Source organism: Prinia subflava (genome assembly GCF_021018805.1).
Source record: "Prinia subflava isolate CZ2003 ecotype Zambia chromosome W unlocalized genomic scaffold, Cam_Psub_1.2 scaffold_43_NEW, whole genome shotgun sequence".
Taxonomy (NCBI): Eukaryota; Metazoa; Chordata; class Aves; order Passeriformes; family Cisticolidae; genus Prinia; species Prinia subflava.
In genome coordinates this window covers 268,781-288,158 of record NW_026960615.1, presented here as the reverse complement: position 1 = coordinate 288,158, position 19,378 = coordinate 268,781, and the positions used below count along the sequence as shown (strand labels likewise).

The following is a 19,378-nucleotide window of genomic DNA, read 5'->3' as shown; positions in this document are numbered from 1 at the left end:
GCAGGGCTGGGGTACCCTGGTGCCATCGCCCTGGCTGAGGCACATCTGAGCTGCACATCTGGGGCCGTGCACACCTGCCCACCTGTGGCTCTGTGCTATTTCTGCCTGCATGCACTAGATGGCATTTCCTACTTGGCTACAGGGACTGTGGGCTCCCATTGGGCTCCGGCAGGGAGTATCTGCAGTGCTGTTGATGATCATTTGTGATTTTTTTACTTCTTAAGTTCTCTGTATTAGGGAGAGCATGATAGAGCTGCCGTGTCTGGCATGGGCAGCTCAGGTGCTGGTGCCTGGACACCACAGAGCTGCTGCCACACCAGGCATGGCTGGAACCCATGTTGTGCTCATCCCAAGTAACGAAGGTCCAGCCTGGGACCCTGCTTTTGGGCACGGGCTGAGCGCACAGCAAGAAATGGTCTTTGCTGCTGCCAACAACCGCAACAAATGAGGTGGACAATTATGAGAAAGGCCAGGTCAGTGGGATCTGAAGGAGAAACCTGAATACCAGAGATATCAGGAGTTCAGCAGCGCCTCTTGATTCCCCATTCAGGCTGCTTATTCCCTTTTGTTGTCTCCAGTGAGGGCCTTGCCCCTGTCCTCCCTGTCCCAGTTTCTCCCCTGGTTGTGCATGCTGGGCTGGGATCAGTAACACTGAAGCTGAACAGAAAACTGTGGGAAGAGGGTGCACCTGAGGGGTTGTGACCTGGTTCCTTGTCTACAACAGCTGGCACTGAATGCCTGAAAAACATGAAAGCATGCCAAAAATGGAGGAATTGCATTCCGGAGAGCCTTCCTAAACTGTCACTTGCTCCTTGAACTCTGAGCTGCTTTTTAAAGGCCAAAGGTATGTTGCTGGTTTTTTTATAGCCCTACATCCATTTGTGGAGAGCAAACAAAGTCAGTAAAATCAAGGAGTGCCTGTGTTTGATCTGCAGCACAATCATATGCCTGAAAGTAGGAAACCCACCCCAGGGCAGGTTCTTCAGTGTATCTACCCCACTGTGCAGCTCTGAAATGCTGAACAGTGTGAGAACAAGCAGCTGGGGTTGCTTGGTGCCCCTCTTGTGCTCCAAGACTGTGAGCACCTCCTGCCCTGCCAGTGTCAACCCCAAGGCTTCACTGGGACAAATGTGTCATTGTTATCCTGCTGTCCTGGTTTGAGGGGAAGTGAGTTTTTCAGGAAGCTAAGGTCAAACCAATCAGTGGTCAGGTTTGAATTCTGGCACCTTCGGTGGCCACTGAGGGGTTGGACACGCCTCCTAGGACACAAGGGGTTAAAAGCAAGGACTCCCAGAGGGACTTCCTCTTTTCTGGCTCTGCTTTCAGGAGAGGAGCATCTTTTCCCCCTTCCTCTGCCCAGCTGACCAGGCTGGGTGGGGGAGGGGGACCAGGTGGTCAGGCTGAGGTAGGCCTCAGCCCTGGGGGGGGGGGGGGAAGAGAGAGAATGGGACTGGAGCTGGGCCAGCCCCATCCAGGATGGAGGGGTGGAGAACTTTGGAGGTGCCTTCCGTCCCCCCGGCCCCCACCCCCGTCCCGTCTCCACCCCCCAGGGAGAAGGTGCCGAGCTGCTGCGTGTGGGAGTTACCGGAGCCTGCGAGTGCCTGAGCCTGTGGCCTTGCTGGGAGATAGAAGCTTTTAACTCTTTCTGAGGCAGAGGAAAACTTTTCCCAGACATTGATTCTCATGGCTGGTGGTTTCAGAAGAGAAAGGGACTGCCTGGGACCGAGATGATAAAGCACAATGGAAAAGATCCCCAGATCGGCTAGAGAGGAAGAGGAGTGGCTGTTGAGCTGGACTTTTCTTGCGTAATGTTAGCCATAGATGGACCCTGAACTCTCCTGAGCATAAATAAGACTGTATTTGGGTGGATGCATTTTGGCTCAAAACCAAAGAGACTGTGGCCTGTTCTTGGAACCCTTGGCCCCAGGGGTAAATGTGGGGGGGACTGCTTGTCCCAATATGAGAAGATGACTGGTTTTTGGTACTTGTCCAAACATCCTTAAAAGAGCCCTATATGCGGTTTTGGTCCATGGATGGTGGTGAGAGCACTGGACATGGAAAGAAGGGTGTCACCCTGGCAGACTTCTTTGGGTGGTGCCATGGGCACATGGGAGGATGGACCTGTGTTTCCTGTGGGGGGTCTGTGGTGCGAGAGAGGCTCCTCTCTCCCTGGATGGATTGAAGATTGTTTTTTTAAGGGATGATGACTTTGATGGGGAACCCAGGGTTGTGGAAGGTTTAAGCAAGTAAGATGAGGGTAATGTGCAAGTGTTAACTGTTGAGCATGTAAAGGATGGAAATTGGGAGGAGGAGAAGAAATGTTCTGGGAGGTTTTTGTTTCTGTTTCTGGGTGTTTGGGTTTTCTTTTCTTTTCTGTTGTCTGTTGTTATGTAGTTTAATAAAGTTGTCTTTCTATTTCAAGTTTTGGGCCTGCTCTTCTCTGTTCGTGACATCTCACAGTAGCTCATTAGGAAAAACATACACTCATGGGTGCACTGGCATTTGGCCAGCGCCAACCCATGACACCTGCCTTGCAGTTTCTCTTGAAAACTAAATCCTGAGTAGCATTCAAGTAAAACAGAGTTCCTGCTTTCCCAGATGACAGCCAGTGAGGAACATGCTCCCTTAGAAACGTCTGTCATCTCCATCTTGTGTCCTCAGGCGGGTTGGCAGCTTGTTTTTCATTTAGAGTTCCTCTCAGTTGCCTGGGATGTCCTTCAGGGCACTGGTGTGTGGCTGCCAACAGATCTAATGATCAGCAAAAGCATTGTTTGTGTTGTGTTAGCATCTCAAAGTATCCATGTGACTTTCCATGCTGCTCGGCTAAGTGATCAGTGTTGGCACTGCAGAAATTTTCATGAAAAATGTTCAGGGTAAATCTCCCCCTGGTTCCTATTGGAGCCTTCTAAAAACTTGTGATGTGGGATGATGCAACACTTCCCTTTTGGAATACTTCTCTCTGCATGTAACTAAGAGTTTTTTTGTGGGGAGTGCTGCTCACACCACTTTGAGCATTCAAGTTTCCATGGAGAGGGACCCGGCTGCCTTTCCTGCCTGGGAGGTGCAAGGCTTGGAGTAGAGCTGCTCTTAGAAAATGAAGCATTTGTGCTCAGTTGAGCCTAGTGGAAGGAGGATTTGGCCCAAGTGTGTTGTTTGGGCCATCACAGGACTGTCAGTCAGCAATTCTTGGTTTCATGCCTTGTTTTGTATGAGATATTTTGTAGGATCTTTGGCAAGTGTCCTCTATCCTTTACCCTCTCAGAGGTACAGACATAAAACAGAGAACTAAGATAGCTGTGAGCTGGAAGTGCTGCTGCAGGACTCTCTACTCCCATTAACCCTCTGATTTTCTGCCCTGTACCAACAGCCCCACCAGTGTCATGTGTAGATATTTCTGATGGATTATGGCCATTCTCCTGTCAACATGAGCCATCCTTGTGTGCCAGGTCTTGTGCTTGGGATGCTGAGCAAAAACTTGTTGGTTCATATTATAAAACTGAGTTGAATTTAGGTTTTGTTTCTCTTTTAGGCAAACATTGTTTTAGGAGGCAAAAATTCTGTCATCATAATGTATATAAATTGACTGTTGTCAACCTTTTCGACTAACCTGAAATGCAACTCACTTTTTGGTATTCCTGCAGACTTGTGTGATGGGACATATGGAGAGAACCAAACATCTGTACCAGCGACTGTGAGGTGGACAGGAAATGTGTGATTTTACTGCTCACATGGGAAAGAAATCTCATTAAATTTATGTGATCTGAAACCAATTATGTTCCCTGTGCAAAACCAGGCCTCCAGCATCACAACCTGTATCTTTAAGACAATGAAAATAAACCAGCAGCATCTGTAATGTCCTTCTAAATGGGATGAATTAGGAAGAATGTGCATGGACACAATCCTAGAGACTACTCTAAGCATAAGTGATTGGAGAAGGAGGGTAGGAGAGCGTGTCATTCTTCAGCTTTATTTAAGAAACTGGTTTTGCACATGCATGACTGGGAATGCCAGTCTCCAAACATTCTGATTACTACAGGCACTCCAAGTAGTGTTCATCTGCCAGATAAATAACAAGTGAGATACTCAAATTTACAATTGAAATTGCCTGAGTGTTCAGCTGTCCTTCACTCTGCCAGGTTGGACTTTCATTGCACGTTTCTCATTGTCAGTGGCTTGAGAAAATCTCTTGACAAGACTCGCCTTGGAGCTGGTAGGACCACATGTGACTTCATTTGGAAAAGCAGGTTAGAAACTCTTCCCAAAGGTCTGACCCTAAGCTTCCTGTTTAACTCAGGCAATTCCCAGTAAGGTCTTTCCCAGTCAGAACCACTGTTCTAGTAGCACAGGTTTATTTATACTGATTTTTAGTGATCCATTACATTTCTGCTGTTCTGAAAGGGTATAAAACTGCATCATTCTCAGAAGATAAAAAAAAACTTCACTGCTTTGCTATGGATATGATTTTGTATTGAGGAGTAGTGTCCATTTGCTACTAAACAATGTCCCCCTCCATTGCTGCCACCCTTATAGGCAGGATTTCTGAATGGGGGAGCTAGACCATATCTGTGCCCTTCTGGCACTAAAATTAAAGAGAAAAGAGGTCTGATCACAAACTATTAATTTCTAAAAGCAATCTCCAGGAATGAAGTAATAAAGCCTAAATTATCCTAGTGATGAGCAAGCCTACAAGTCCAGCTTGCAAACTGGCAATCGGAGGTTCCTGATGCCATATGCCTGGAGAAGGTATTCCTTTTTTGTGTTTTTTTTTCACGTGTATCAGTGTGATTAACTCTGTTGTGAGAGCCAGCTCCATCTGAATTTGGGGGCTGATGTTAGTGCTTTCATGACAGAATTAATACCTAAAAGTATGTTTCAGAATATGCTCAAGATATGATCTGTCTTTCAGTGTGTGAGTTCTATCTTAGAATTACAGCTAAACCTCTGCAGTTTAGAATCTAGGTGAAGGTTTGATTATCTAGGAAGAAAGAAAAAAACCCCAAAAACTTAAACATATGATACTGAACAGTTTTATCTCAATGGATTTTGTTCATAACCTCCTTGTGGAACTTAACAGAAAATTAGATCTTTGCCACCAAATTCTAAAAGGCATTGGAAAACACTATGGTGTAGACCTTACCTTCCATCAAATTCCACTCCAGTGACTTTTAAAGCATGCAGCTGTTTCATTCATTTTGAGTTCTTGCGGACTTTTCCATAGGGGATATTTCTAGTTTTGCAAACAGTTTCCCATCAACCCATCGAGGAGGAAAAAAAAAAAAAAGAAGGAGAAAGGCATTTTGTCTTGAGGAAAATCTTGTGTGCTCAGCTGGAACCTTTCCTGTGAAGACACTCTCCCAAGGCCCAGGGTCCTGCTGGAAGTTCCCATGGCTGCTCCTGTGCTCTGTGCACTCCAGGCTCAGAGATACTCTCCTGTGTGCAGATAACGTAGTTGTGTTGTGTCACATGTGCAGTAGTAATGAGGGTGGATTCCCAAGGACCTTGATCAGCAAACCTTCCCCATGCCCCAAAATCACCATGTTTATAAAAGATAAAAGAAAAATTTAAGAAGAATTCTGAATTCCAAGGAATATGTTGAGTACTTATTTTGGCTGGTGATGTCTTTCCATGTGTCACGATCCTCTAATACAAGTGGGGGTCGTGTTGGTTCGTTTATTGATGTCAGAGTGCAAAAAGACACAGGGGATTTTGGTTTAAATCAAAACAATGCACCTTTATTAAGTGCCCACAACACAAAATGTGACAGAGGAGGGGGAGAGTGAGAGAGACAAAGAATAGAGAGAGAAAGCGGGGGGAGGAAATAGCTACCAACAGATGAGACAAAGTCCTTGTGGTCGTCTGCCAATAGATCCGTTTTCTTCTGTGGGGAGATCTCAAATTTTGGTTTGCTTAGAGAGTCTCTTTATAGTCTTTCCAAAGCAACAGGCAGCTGGCCAAAAGGTGAGGAGATCCAAGGTCTGTAGAGGGAACAAATACAGGTACGATCGGTACAAGGTCCATTGAGGGAACAGGTACAGGACAGGCCAGTCTGGCAGCAAGCACAGCCAGTCCTGCCCATTGTTCCTGCGCAGGTTCCCATGGGAATGCATACCGGTTTTTGGTCTAGCGAACACACCTGCAGGCAACACTTGGCAGACATCCCACCTCAGCCAGGCAAGGACTCCTGTGTTGGGGTTTTAGGGTTTCAGTCTCTGTCCTTGGGGCTTCAGCTTCTGTCCTTGTCGACAGTCGTGAGGCAGATGAGGGATGATCAGACTGTCTCTTACACCAAGGAAACCCCTTTCGGCTAGATTTTGATGTCCTTTCTATAGGTAATGAATAAATGTCCCTTCTCCCTCTGTGACCACCTGGCATGTGTGCTTTGCTTTGAGAAGCTGGCCCTTGGGCCTGACATTTTGCCATATTTAGTTCTAACCCAAAATATTGTTGTCCAAATCCAGCCAAAAGTATTGGATAAGTGAGAAAGACTAATGCATTGGCAGATTTGCAGCTGGGATCATCAAGGAGCTTGCTGAGCTTGGGCACTGGTCCCTGGCCCAAAAGCCCAGCTAGACTGGGACTGTGGCCGTGATGTTTTGCCATACCCAGGTCCCTTTCTGGCTCCACCAAAGGATTATGACACATTGTGTGACTGACAGCTCATGGTGTTCAGCTGGGGCAAGGTGAAAGTGAGGTCCAGTGGCAACAGTATGAGGAGCAGGGTATTTCCTTGTGCTTTTACAAAATAGCTGTGTATGATGCTGACTATGAAGTTAAAATGAAAGATATCTGTTATAACCACATTGGTCGTATCTGCGTTTGCTCCGTCTCCAATCCCAATAGAGACCCTGTAATCAGTTGGCACCTGAACAGGGACCTCTCTTCTGCTTTTTATTTTTGCTTGGATGCAGATTTTATTCTGATTTTATTATGCTTGGATGCGGATTTTATTTTGATTTTTAAACTTTTCGTATAAATATGAATCTCACTTGGATGCGGTGAAAGTCTCTGCCACTTGGGTTTGTCTTGTGTGCAAGATTCGGACTGAATATTCAAATGAACGGGACACAAGCAGCACTGATTACAGGGTCTCTATTGGGATTGGAGAAGGAGCAAACGCAGATACGACCAATGTGGTTAAAACATATGTTCTCCCCGTTTATTCCCAAAATGGCTGGTTTTATACAGTGTCAGTTTACAGTTGCAGGTGCACTTCTATTGGCATTCAGTGTGAACAAGTATGTGAACTATTTCAGTTTAAGGCAACGACTGTGTCTTCCCTCTATTTGCCCTATACAGTCTGTGCCCACACCTTAACTCAATTTCTAACTGCGCCACAAAGCTTATCTACTTCTACGCAGGCCAAAATCTGAGGCCTAGCAGGCCCAAAACTGAGGCCCAGTTTGGGATAGCTCAAATCTCATTTCACAGCACATTGTGCCCATGATCTCTAAGAAATTCAGTTACAGATATCTTGTGCTATAAGTTTTTCCCCCCCTTCTTTAAATAAATCTGTAGATATGGAGAAAAGAGTGAGAGAGAAGGACGAGCTTTTGGCCAGTGGCTTTGGGCAAACAGAAGATTGACCCTGTAGTGTTGCTGGCAGGGCAGGGAAGCTAAAATCAAATTATTAAAACAAAAATTGAAGTGAAGGAGAATCATGTTTCCTGAAGGGTTTTGCCTCTCCTGGGTGTGGTGGTCTGTCTTGGTGGGGCGTCAGGCTGAGCTCAGCGCCGGGCAGTCACTGAGCAGTGCCCTGGAACCGCGTACCCCGCTTTGTTTTGAGCACATGGGATGGGGCCGTTTATTTAACCAGATAACTTAGAGCCCCCGAGGACTCCAGGCTGCTGTTTATCTTTCAGAGTGTCAGCGTTAGTACAGTGCTTCTTTCTTTTATCTGAGATATTTTTATTTAGTAACTGCTAACCAGAAATACATGCTTCACAGCTTCCCTCTTGCAAATACCGCAGAGACTTGGGCTTGCAGGCAAGTTAATGGGCAAAGTGAAGCTTGGGAGTATGCTGAGCTCTCATCTGCAATGCCTTGGTGCAGGCACAGTTGGGTTTAACCCTCTTGGAAGACAGGGTTGTTGGAAAAGACAGCTCTGAGTATTGCCAAGCTCCTTGAGGAGATGCTGTTGTGTATTTTCTTCTCAGCGATTCTCATGCTGCCCTGGATGTGCTCTGGGTTTATTTCCAGTGGAAGTGCTCAGAGCTTAGGCCTGAAAAAATGGACATTAAATGCAATGCTGCATTTTATTAACATTAAATACAACCGGGCCTTGATCTGAGCAGTGACTCACAGGTCTAGAAAAGCGTGAGTGTCTCCTGCCTCCCAAAGCACCCACTTCCCAATGACAGCCAAACACCTGCATGGTGCCCAGCTCCTTGTGCTCTTCACTGCAGCAAGGACAGACTTCTGCACTCTACCTATGGTAGGTACAGCAGCTCTGCATGCACATAGGATCCAGAGACCAGCCATAACTCCATGAAGATAGAGTGTGATGCTTCCTCATGCGTCTAAGGAAGGGACTTGGAGTTTTCATTTGTTTTCAGAAGAAAATAGTGCTTAGGTAAAAAAAGGAACACTTTTAGCCCAATTGCCTGATTCCAGCCCTGTTTGACATGTGGATTGTTAACCCAAAGAGATGAAGCTTTTCTAAATTATATAAAAATAAGTAGCAGAATTGTGGAGAAGGGCTCAAGCTGGACCCTTGGTGGAGAAGGCTGTAGCATGAGTCTACAGTTGCCTTCAGAAAACCCACAGGGGAAAGCTGCAGAAAACTGGGTTTCCTAAGTTTAACTATTCACAGGTGTCCTTGGTTTTTTTTTTGTATGTGTGCCTGCAAACAGACCTACATCTATCTTTCTCTCTTTCCATTTCACACATTTTCACCTTGTCCTGAAAATGGGATGTGTTGCAGGCAAGGCCCCTGCCTTGCAAAGGGACTGACTTGAGGGTAAATAAATGACAGCAGGAGAAGCTGGAGATAGCTGGAGGAAAACCTTAGGTCAAGTCTATCATCATGGATGTGCTGTACATTCCCAGACAGGGAGCAGGGTGGTGTTGAGGCATATTTGGGATTCAGTTGTCTCTGAGCTATTTAGTTCCCTGTGAGATGGCACAGAAAGACTGTTAACAATGAATCTGCTGTCATTCATGGCAGCCTTGAGTCATTGTGGTTTAAAAAATAAATTATCATATAAATAGCTGCTTAGGAATCTCAGCCTGAAGACCACAAAATCTCACCAGTGCATAGCTTTTTTGGCTTATATAGCACCATGTCTACTTGTGGAATATTTTGGCTAGGTGTTGTGAAACCACTTCCTGTTTTTAAAAGAGTATTATAGGAAAAGAATAAAGTCTATTGTCAGTGACAACTGCTGCTGGTTTCCTAGTGCCTCTCATTCCAGGAGACTGAGCATATCATAACTGGATTTTTCCTGTCTTTGCTGAACCCGCCCCAAGATACCACTACCTTGTAGAGACTGGTCTCCCCTGCCCTGGATACCCAAAGGTGAGCAGGGGCATTCCAAGGCTGATTTAAGACACTTTCTGGGTAGTTTTTGTGATGGATTGGTGGGTTTTGAAAAGCCAGAGGAGAGTGTGGTGGTGAACAAGCTAACAGTTATGCTCCTGCAGTTGGAAATACCACCTGATTTTAGATTTTGGATATTGGAAATACCACCTCCTCCTGCTGATTGTCATCCTGCTGTGCTGTCCCAAAGCAAGGCTGAGTATGACCCATTTGAATTTTGTGACTTCATAAAGTAGAAAAGAGCCAAGGTCTTTGATGTAGGCATCTCACCCTCTTGCAGTGCTGTGGATTGTTAATAACTACATCTCCATTGACTTTAATTGGAGCAGGATCAGATACCAAGAGCAAAAATCCTCCTAAGAAAATTGTTCTGAGTGAACTTCAGCCAGTCAGCTCAAACAGAATCCATCCTTGGGTTTTTCCACTGTGCTGGTTCTGGCTAATAAACTGCCTATTTGTTTCAGTTCTATTTCATTTTCTTTGCTTTGTTTTCTTATTTGTGATTTCCCTTTGAGGAAAAGAAAGAACAGACTGGGAAGTACAGCAGTACCACTGGAGGTTGTGGGATGGTTCACGTGGTAATGGTCCTTTCAACAGGCTTTTTTCTCAGATGTTCAGCAAAAGTTTGCAGTCCCAGCACAAAATATGAGAATAATGACTGTATAACAAAGACATTTTCCCAGCGTGGCTGAGCTGTGATATGAAACAAGCTGATTTTCTCATGAGAGGGGAGTATATCCTTGGAAGTGTTATTTTTCTAAAGTTTTATTTGAAAAGTACTAGTATGACCTTTTCTTGATGTTGCTTTTTCTTTCTCTTTTTTTCTTTGTAAAAATCCTTGTAGGATTGTGAATAGCAAGATAATGAATACCATCTGCTTTTAATCAATTCCTTCCTTTTCTCCCAAACCCTCCTAGCTTCTAATATTAATGGAAACAGATTTGAATACTGGAATAGACTGCTCTGGAGAGTGCTTAGGTATTTACTAGGTGAAAAGTGAAATTGCACAGGTTTATTTCATGGGGCAGTGCATTTGACAGGTGCAATTTTTCTTCTAGATGTGTTGCATGCCTGTTTTGTAAACCAAAATTCATACTGATGCATGAGATTATAATTCTGTATTGGAGGGAAATTTTAAGAAGAGGAGGATTTTAACCCAAACTGGAGCTGCTGCTCAAGCTCTTCCAAAGAGATGATGCTTATTTACTGCCACAGTGACACACTGAGGGATAAATGTGGTTGTCTGGGAAAGCTGGGAAGCAAAGGATGCTTCCTAGGAGGAAAGCAAAGCCCTTGGCATTTTGAGTGTAACCCCTCTGCTAGTTTTGCAAAATACCTAAATGGGACTTGCTAACACAGCTTTCCTCGGTGCTTATGCATTCAGAACTCCATTATATTATTTCATCTTGGAAGCCAAAAAATTTTGAATTCATTTGCTGTCAAGCCTTACCTCAGATCAAACTGGGTTTTTCCCCCTGGATAAGAATCAGTTTGATTTGTGCTTTTCTCTTACGTTGGAATCAATCATCCTGCTCTGATTTGAATGACCATTTTACCCCTCCAAACGTTTGCATTAACAGGCATTCCTGGAATGTTTTCTTGATTGTGTTCAAGGCATTGTGTGTTTCCATCTGTTCTGCCTGATTACAAACCAGCTCTGCCAGCTAATGTTGGCTGGGAAACCTTTCATTTCATGCATTGTTCCAAACTTGGTCCTGAGAAGAGAAATTGCTGTTTCTGTCACCCTGGTTTTGAAGACTTTTCTAAGCCTTCTGTAATGTTCTTCATATTGGAGTCAGAAAATTCACCTTATCACACTTTCTACTATAAACACTGGCCATGTTTTGCTAACTGTCTTTCATTGTTTACATATTTCTAGGTGGGAGGAGAAAGGTGATTGACAGTTGGCTTGAACAATGTGGATTGAGAGGTGGAATTCCATCCTCCAATCCACAGGCCCCATAGGAAATGTATAAAACTGAGTTTTGTAAATAAACTCGTCCTTTTTTTTTCATGCTTCGCTCACCAGCGTGTCCTCATGTGGTTCTTTCCGTGTCCACTGTGACAGTTTCTACCAGACATTTGTGACAAGGTGGTCCTGGCTGGAAGTGCTGGTGTTCTTCTGTGCCCTCTCATGGGATGGATGCACAGAGCAGCTAGGTGGTGCTAGTGCTTGGGGTGCTACAAGTGCTCTGTCTCAGAGACCTTTTAAGAGACAAGGCAAGAGGTGCTGAGAAAGAGCTGAATGAGGATCCTCAAGGGCTTGAGATCTGCAACTGTGAGCGATGATGAGTGAAGACTCTGGGCCTCCCAACTGCTTGGGTTATCTGCTCATACAGTTCCTACAGGGAAGCTGGATCACCATGATGTGAGTGGCTTTTGTGGATATTTTCTTCCATTTTTCTGAAAATGTTACTTACCTTTTCACTGAAACCCTTGAATACTCATTCTGCTTCATGCAATACTTGGATTTTGTGGGGCATGGGCGAATGTATGCCTTTGAGCCTAGACAGGGATAGGCCCTCCAATGCCCCTCATCGGGACCATGGCCCCTGGATATTTCAAGGGGAATGGGCTTGTTTCCATCACACAAGGTGTTCTGAGTGGTGTTGCTGCTGCTGAGGGATCCCGCATGCCTGTGCAAGTGTATGAATTAAAGCAGGACTTTTACCATGAGGGAACATGATGTGTACAGATGCTTTGTGTAACTGAATTTCTTAGAGACCGTGGGCATAATGTGCTGTGGAGTGAGATGTGAGCTATCCCAAACTAGGCCTCAGACTAGGCCTTAGACCTGGGCCTGCTAGGCCTCAAACGTTTGTCCTACGTAAAAATAGATAAGCTTGTTTTGCACTGGGAACTGTTAAGGTATGGGTGTTAATAACATAGAACAGTTACTGAGAGAATACCGTAGCCGCCTTAAGTTGTGAATGTTTACATAGTTGTTCACACTCCTCTGCCAATAGAAAAACACCTGTCACTGTAAACTATTTTTCTGTATTTAACCAGCCATCTCAGGAATAAAGAGGAGAAACGTATGCTATGATCATAGTGGTCTGACCTGCGTTTGCTCGGTCTCCGATACCATTTACAGTCCCTGCTTCATCCTGGTGCCCTCTGAACAGGGACTTGTTTGTTGTTTTTTCCTTGAATGGTGATACCTTGAATGGTGATTCCTTGAATGGTGATTCCTTGAATGGAGAGGTTTTGCTTTTTCATTTTTTCCTTGAATGGAGTGTTTTTGCACTTAAATGTGGCGTGAAGACCTTGCTGTTCTGGAAGTTAGTTTGTGTGTCTGGATTTAAATCGGACGGGATAAACAGACTTTCCTTAAATTACAAGGCTGGTATCGGAGAGCGTTTGTTGCCTGATTTCACCTGAAGGATTGCAGCGCCACGCTGTGGGGAAGGAAGGTAAGCAACATTCGCAGTTTGGAACAAAAGACTTTAAAAGATGAATTGCGAATTTCAGGCTGCTGTGCAGCTGTTAGCTGCCTCGAAAAGGGGTGAAAAGATAAAAGATTCTGATATCAATCACCTGACCCAATGGGCTCAGAAGAAAGGGAAATTAAATCAGCCCTCGCTTTTATTTAGTGAAATAGAGTGGAAAGAGATAGGTGAATTATTGTGGGACACTGTAGCTTCAGAAGGGAAAGACGTGAAGATTTGCTCAGAATTAGGTGTGATTTGGAAAAAAGTCATATCTACCTTGCAAACTTTCGCTGCGGAGTGAAGAGCCGCTCAAGCTGCGATTTTAGCCTTAGAGGGAGCAGCTCCTTATCCTTCAGACCTAGGAGTCGTTCCGTCCGACATAAAGGAATCAAAAAAAGCATCCAGGGTGGCCAGATTCTTTGAAATCAGTTCCACGCATCCTGTGAGAGGGAACGCAGCCCCCCTTTGTTCCTCCCTGTGTGACGTGGTGGATGTGGCGGGCAATGCGAGTCAGGGACAGGAAATGCCTTTGTCGCTGCCTGGAGCGAGTGAGAGCAAGCAGGAAGTGTCGCCACCACCAGACTCAAGGGGCGGAGTGAAAGACGAGGAGGCAGGCGGGACCGAAGGCGGAGCGGGGCAGGCACAAGTGATGCAGCAGACAGGCGGACCTCGGGGCGGTGCCGAGAGCGGGGCGGTGTTAGAGTGCTCCTCACCGGAAAAAGAGCTGATGTCGCCAGTCCATGTGACCAAAACAAACATGGCTGCGCCCATGCTGGAGTCCAGAAATAAAAATGTGGTTCAATCTGAGACCCCTGCGCCTCCGCAGCCTGCATCAGCAAGACCCATCACCCATCCACCAGCATCCCATTATCTCCTGCCAGAATCCGACTCTGACAGAGAAGCTTTTGAGCCTGACGATCACCACACGCATCGACCACCAAAAGAGACGCAGAGAGCAGATGAACTACAGCAAATAATAGCTAAGCTTGATGAACTGTCCAATCGTCAGAGTCATTTAGCGCAACAAACAATCGAAACATCAAAGACTTTTCCACAGAAAATGCAGGATTTACAAACCCTTTCATCATTATGCAGTAAGCAGGCATTGCCACCTGCTGCCCAGCAGGTGGCGCTGCCTGCCAACCAAACAGACCCGATCCAGGGGCGCTGGGCCACAGCGAAAAGTGCTATGATAGATGGAGACTTTGAAGCTGCAAATTTAATAACTTGCCCAGTGTTAATTGAGCAGAATACAGCAAGATGGCAGCCACATGAATGGAAGGTGTTACACTCTGCCAAACAAACTGTAACAGAGCACGGAATTAAATCAGAGGCTGCAAAGAACATTATACAATATATTTTTACAGCAGATCTCTGTCCTGCTGACAGTAGCAGTATTGCGATGTTATTAGTCACTCCATCGCAATTTCTTATTTTTGAAAGGGAATGGAGACGCCTTGCGACTGAAGAAGCCAACAAACATCAAACGGTTGGAGACCCATTTTATGGAATACAGCCAGACATGCTGACAGGCCACGGAACCTATGCTACAACCAATGTAAAATTAACCTTTCCAATTGAAATTCACCAGCTGTCTCAGGCATTAGCCCACAAAGCCTTGTTGCTAGTGCCAGATAAGAAAAAGCCTGCACCATATGCTAATATTAAGCAGGGAGCTACAGAACCATACAGCCAGTTCATCGATCGTCTATCTGCAGCTTTGAAAGACATCCTAAGTTTACCTTCAGATGTGCAAGAGCATTTATTTCGATCCCTTGCATTTGAGAATGCCAATGCACGCACCAAAACTATACTAGCCTCCCTTCCTCAAGGTTGTGGAGTTGATGAAATGCTAGTAAGAGCAGCCAGAGCAGAACAAACTAATCAAGCAGCAGCTTTTACAGCAGCAATGCAGGATGCAATGCAGCAGCAAGGACATATCGCAGCTGCATTGACAGGGAAAAGCATCAGCCATTCCAATGGCAACAACAAATCGCTGTCAACCATCATTTGCTTCCATTGTGGTGATACAGGTCATATTAAGCGAATATGTCAAAGGACTGTGTGGTGTCACAAATGTAATACAGACACCCACGCCACTGACGCTTGCAAAAAACAGGGAAACTTCAAAGCCAGCGTGCTAAGGCAGTGCACCAAGACACAAATCAATGCCTTGACCCACAAGATTCCAAAAACGGCTTCTTAAATAAGAACAGACCTGCCACATGGGGGAGTCTCGGTGTAGATATAACAACCGCAAAAGAAGTTACCCTAATTCCCACAGATGTTTATGGACCAATGTACAGCACAATTTCCTTAGTTGGAGGTTTGCTGTTGGGAAGATCCTCCACAGGTAAACAAGGTATAATTGTAATTCCAGGAGTCATTAACACAGACTATACAGGACAAATAAAAATAATGGCTTATGCTTTACAGCCACCAGTGACTATTCCGAAAGGGAGCAGAATTGCTCAAATTATTCCATTTGAAAACATTCTGCCAAATCGTTGATTCCCGAGACAGCCAACTGAGCCAGAAAGAGGAAATAAGAACTTTGGATCAACTGGCCACAATGTTTTTCTTACAGTGAGCCTGAAGGAGCGCCCACGGATTACAGTTAAATTACAGCGAGGTGATGAGATCATTGAGCGATCGCCACTTCTTGACACCGGCGCAGATATTTCGATAATAAATCAGCTACATTGGCCAACTAATTGGCCGTTGCAGTCACCCTACACCCACGTAGTGGGGGTAGGTGGCACGAGCATCCCTTCAATGAGTGCAGACCCTATTCGTATTATCTTCAATGATAATCAAGTCATTGTAGCTCATCCTTATGTTATGCCAATGCCAGAGAAAATTCCAGGACTTTTGGGCAGAGACATACTTTCCCAAATAGGGATGGTCCTAACCACTGATCAGCATTTTCCTTAATGGCCACTGCAGAGCAGCCACCCATTTTAAAAATCACTTGGTTGGCTGAAACTCCTGTATGGGTCGAGCAGTGGCCAATGACAGAAAAGAAGCTGCAAATTACTAAACAGCTAGTGCAAGAGCAACTAGAAGCAGGTCATATTCAGCCCTCAGTGAGTCCATGGAACACGCCAATTTTTGTAATCCCCAAAAAATCAGGGAAATGGAGATTACTGCATGATCTTCGCAGAGTCAATGAGCAAATGCAAGCAATGGGTGCCTTGCAGCCAGGCTTGCCAGCGCCAACTATGATTCCTCAAGGGTGGAACATTGTGATCATCGATTTAAAGGATTGCTTTTTCACCATTCCACTTCATCCACAAGACACTCAACGCTTTGCCTTCACTGTGCCATCCATCAACAGAGCAGCCCCGGCACAACGATATGAATGGGTTACCCTGCCCCAGGGGGGTCGCAACTCACCTACCATGTGTCATTTGTTTGTTAGTTGGGCTTTGCAACCTATTCGCCAGCATTTTTCTAGTGCAATGATTTACCATTTTGTTGATGACATTCTCATTGCCACCAAAGCGCCATTGACAGAGTTAAACTGGTTGATAGCACAATTGAAACATCGCGGACTGATCGTAGCCCCAGAAAAAATACAGCGATCAGCTCCTTGGAAATATTTGGGTTGGCTGATCACAAGTGCACAGGTTCGCCCACAAAAAATTACTTTACATGCTGACATTTCTACTTTACATGATGTTCAGAGACTCTTTGGAGACTTAGAGTGGGTTCATACCATTGTAGGAATCACCAATGATGATTTACAACCATTCCTACCGTGGCTTCATGGAAGTGATGCCAGCAGTCCTCGAACGTGCACTCCTGAACAGCGAAAAGCTTTAGATCAAGTGTCCAAAAAGTTACAGTGTGGTTGGAGTGCTCGTCGGATAGAGCACCTTCCACTGTCACTTTTTCTTTCTAATGCCGATGCCTGTCCATTTGCCATTGTTTTTCAGTGGCAAAAGAAAAAGGGGGAACGCCTGTCTAAGTTTAAGTTGACAGCAAGTGTAATAGAATGGGTGTTTCTACCTATGCAGCCAAAGAGTCATGTCCTGACTAGAACAGACGCTCTTGCTGCGCTGATAAAAAAGGGTAGAGACAGAATTATAGAAATAGATGGGAAAGAACCAGCAGATATCAGTGTTCCTGTTAGAAGTGAAGATCTAGAGTGGAAGCTGAGACATTGTCGCATTACAAGAAGTGTTGCTAGGTTTTACAGGTGTGGTTCACAACCAGCAGCCAAAAGGCCCAACGTGGACTCTAATTACACGTTATCAATGGCTGGAAAGACCTTTGTGTTCCTTGACACCAGTAAAAGGCAGAACAGTGTTTACAGATGCTGGTCGAAAAACAAAAAGAGCTGTGTGTGTATGGCAACAGCAAGGAGAATGGATGCAACATTTACTTCAGAGTGAAGCAGGAGACAGCCTGCAAACCCTTGAACTGAAAGCAGTGTGTTGGGCTTTACAAACTTGGAATAAAGAACCTCTCAGTGTTGTTTCAGACTCTTTATATGTAGTTGGAGTCATGCAAAGAATTGAAGACGCACTCATCAAGACTACTCAAAATCAGCGACTTGGAGAACTGTTTCTGCAATTGAGAAGTATACTGAGACAGCGTCAGCATGCCTTTTGTGTTATGCACATTCGCAGTCATCAGTGCAACAGTGGCTTAGGAGAGGGCAACGCACATGCAGATGCTGCAGTCAGTTGCATTGCTCATGTCTCTCCTGAAAATAAGTTTGTATGAGCTCGTGAGAGCCATGACAGTTTTCATCAGAATGCCAGAGCCTTGCGTCGCCAATTTCAAATATCTATGAATGATGCACAAGGGATTGTGCGTGCTTGCCCTCAGTGTAGTCATCATGGGCCAGGCCTTGGTCTAGGCACGAACCCAAGGGGAATGAAAGCTTTAGAATTGTGGCAAATGGATGTAACTCATGTTCCAGAATTTGGAAGGCTAAAATATGTCCATGTCACTGTTGATACTTATTCTAAATTTATCTGGGCCACAGCACAACCAGGAGAAAGAGCTTTGCATGTTGAAAGACACTTAACTGTTTGTTTTGCAGTAATGGGAGTGCCTGCAGAAATTAAGACCGACAATGGTCCAGCCTATGCTGGTCAGCGAGTTGCTAGATTTCTGCAGAAGTGGGGAGTCAAGCATACCACCGGAATTCCTCACTCTCCTACTGGTCAAGCCATTGTAGAAAGGGCTAATCAGACGCTGAAAGAATATTTAGCAAGGCAGAAACAGAATGACGAGACAGACATAACTAGCCGATTATCAAAAGTGTTGTTTACATTAAATTATTTGTGTTTGGCAGAAGGAAGAGAAGAGCCTGCAGTTGTTATCCATCACCATGCAGTGAAGGAAGGAAGACCACAAGCAATTCCAGGGCTTTATGTATACTATAAAAATATGCAAACAGGTGAATGGCAGGGACCAAGTCCTGTGCTGTTTAATGGTCGCGGTTATATGTGTGTTTCCGCAGGAGAAGCAGGACCAGTTTGGGTGCCGAGCCGATTTACCAGTGCGTGTCCGCAATCAGAGATACCAACTAGCAGTAATAACCACAGTGACAGCAGTGACTTGTCTGAAGCACCTCAAGACGAACCAGAGACTGTTGAAAATTAATCGCTATAGCAAAAATAAACAATCGTACTATTACAGTTATATAATTAGAGTTGTGATAAGCTATTGTTAAGGTTTAAGTTTAAGTAATAGATGAGTGTTATTTATCTAGTTTTTATAAGAGACAACTAAAACAATGAGCAGAATGTTAGGTGTCAGAATGTCTGTTTTAATTGGTGTTTTAATAGAAATGGGATCAGGAATGCTTGATATTGACCCAAGGCAAAATATGTGGGTCACGTGGGCCAACCAAAACAAATAAGATTCCTTTTGTTTGTCTTTGGTCACACCATCTAATCCTTTTCGAACTTGTTTGATTGGGGTCCCAGTGAGCTCCATGACAGAGTTCAGAGCCTGGTCTCGAAGTCAAATTAATCCAAAAAGTGTTTTGGGAGCACAAGCTGCTGTCATTGCACAAAATCTTAAGGTTACTAGTGCAGAGCCTCAGGAGCTTGATCTTCTGGGCTCTGTGCCAGGAACTTACTGCTTGATTTTCAGACATTTTATGATAAATTCCAGTTTGTTAATCATAAACAAGCAACAACTAAAAGATGACAGCACTTGGTTGTCTCCCCATTCCTCATTGTACTACAATTACACTGAATATTGCAGCAATTGGACTAAATCTGTGACACCATTAACAGGTGTTGCTAAAAAACTGCCACCAGGAATCTTTCTCATCTGTGGAGATAGAGCCTGGTCTGCAATGCCCCAAAAAGGTATAGGGGGACCGTGTTATTTCGGTAAATTGACATTATTTGCTCCTACCATTCATCAGATTTTAGGATTGTCTCAA

General features: G+C 44.8%; 1 long non-coding RNA gene across 1 annotated transcript; it reads left to right on the top strand.

Moving 5' to 3' along the window:
• Window positions 1-11,918: 11,918 nt before the first annotated feature.
• On the top strand, window positions 11,919-18,743 carry LOC134565253 (uncharacterized). Its single transcript, XR_010083834.1, has 2 exons — window positions 11,919-12,948; window positions 18,443-18,743. It is a non-coding gene; the product is annotated as an uncharacterized LOC134565253 (long non-coding RNA).
• Window positions 18,744-19,378: the final 635 nt, after the last annotated feature.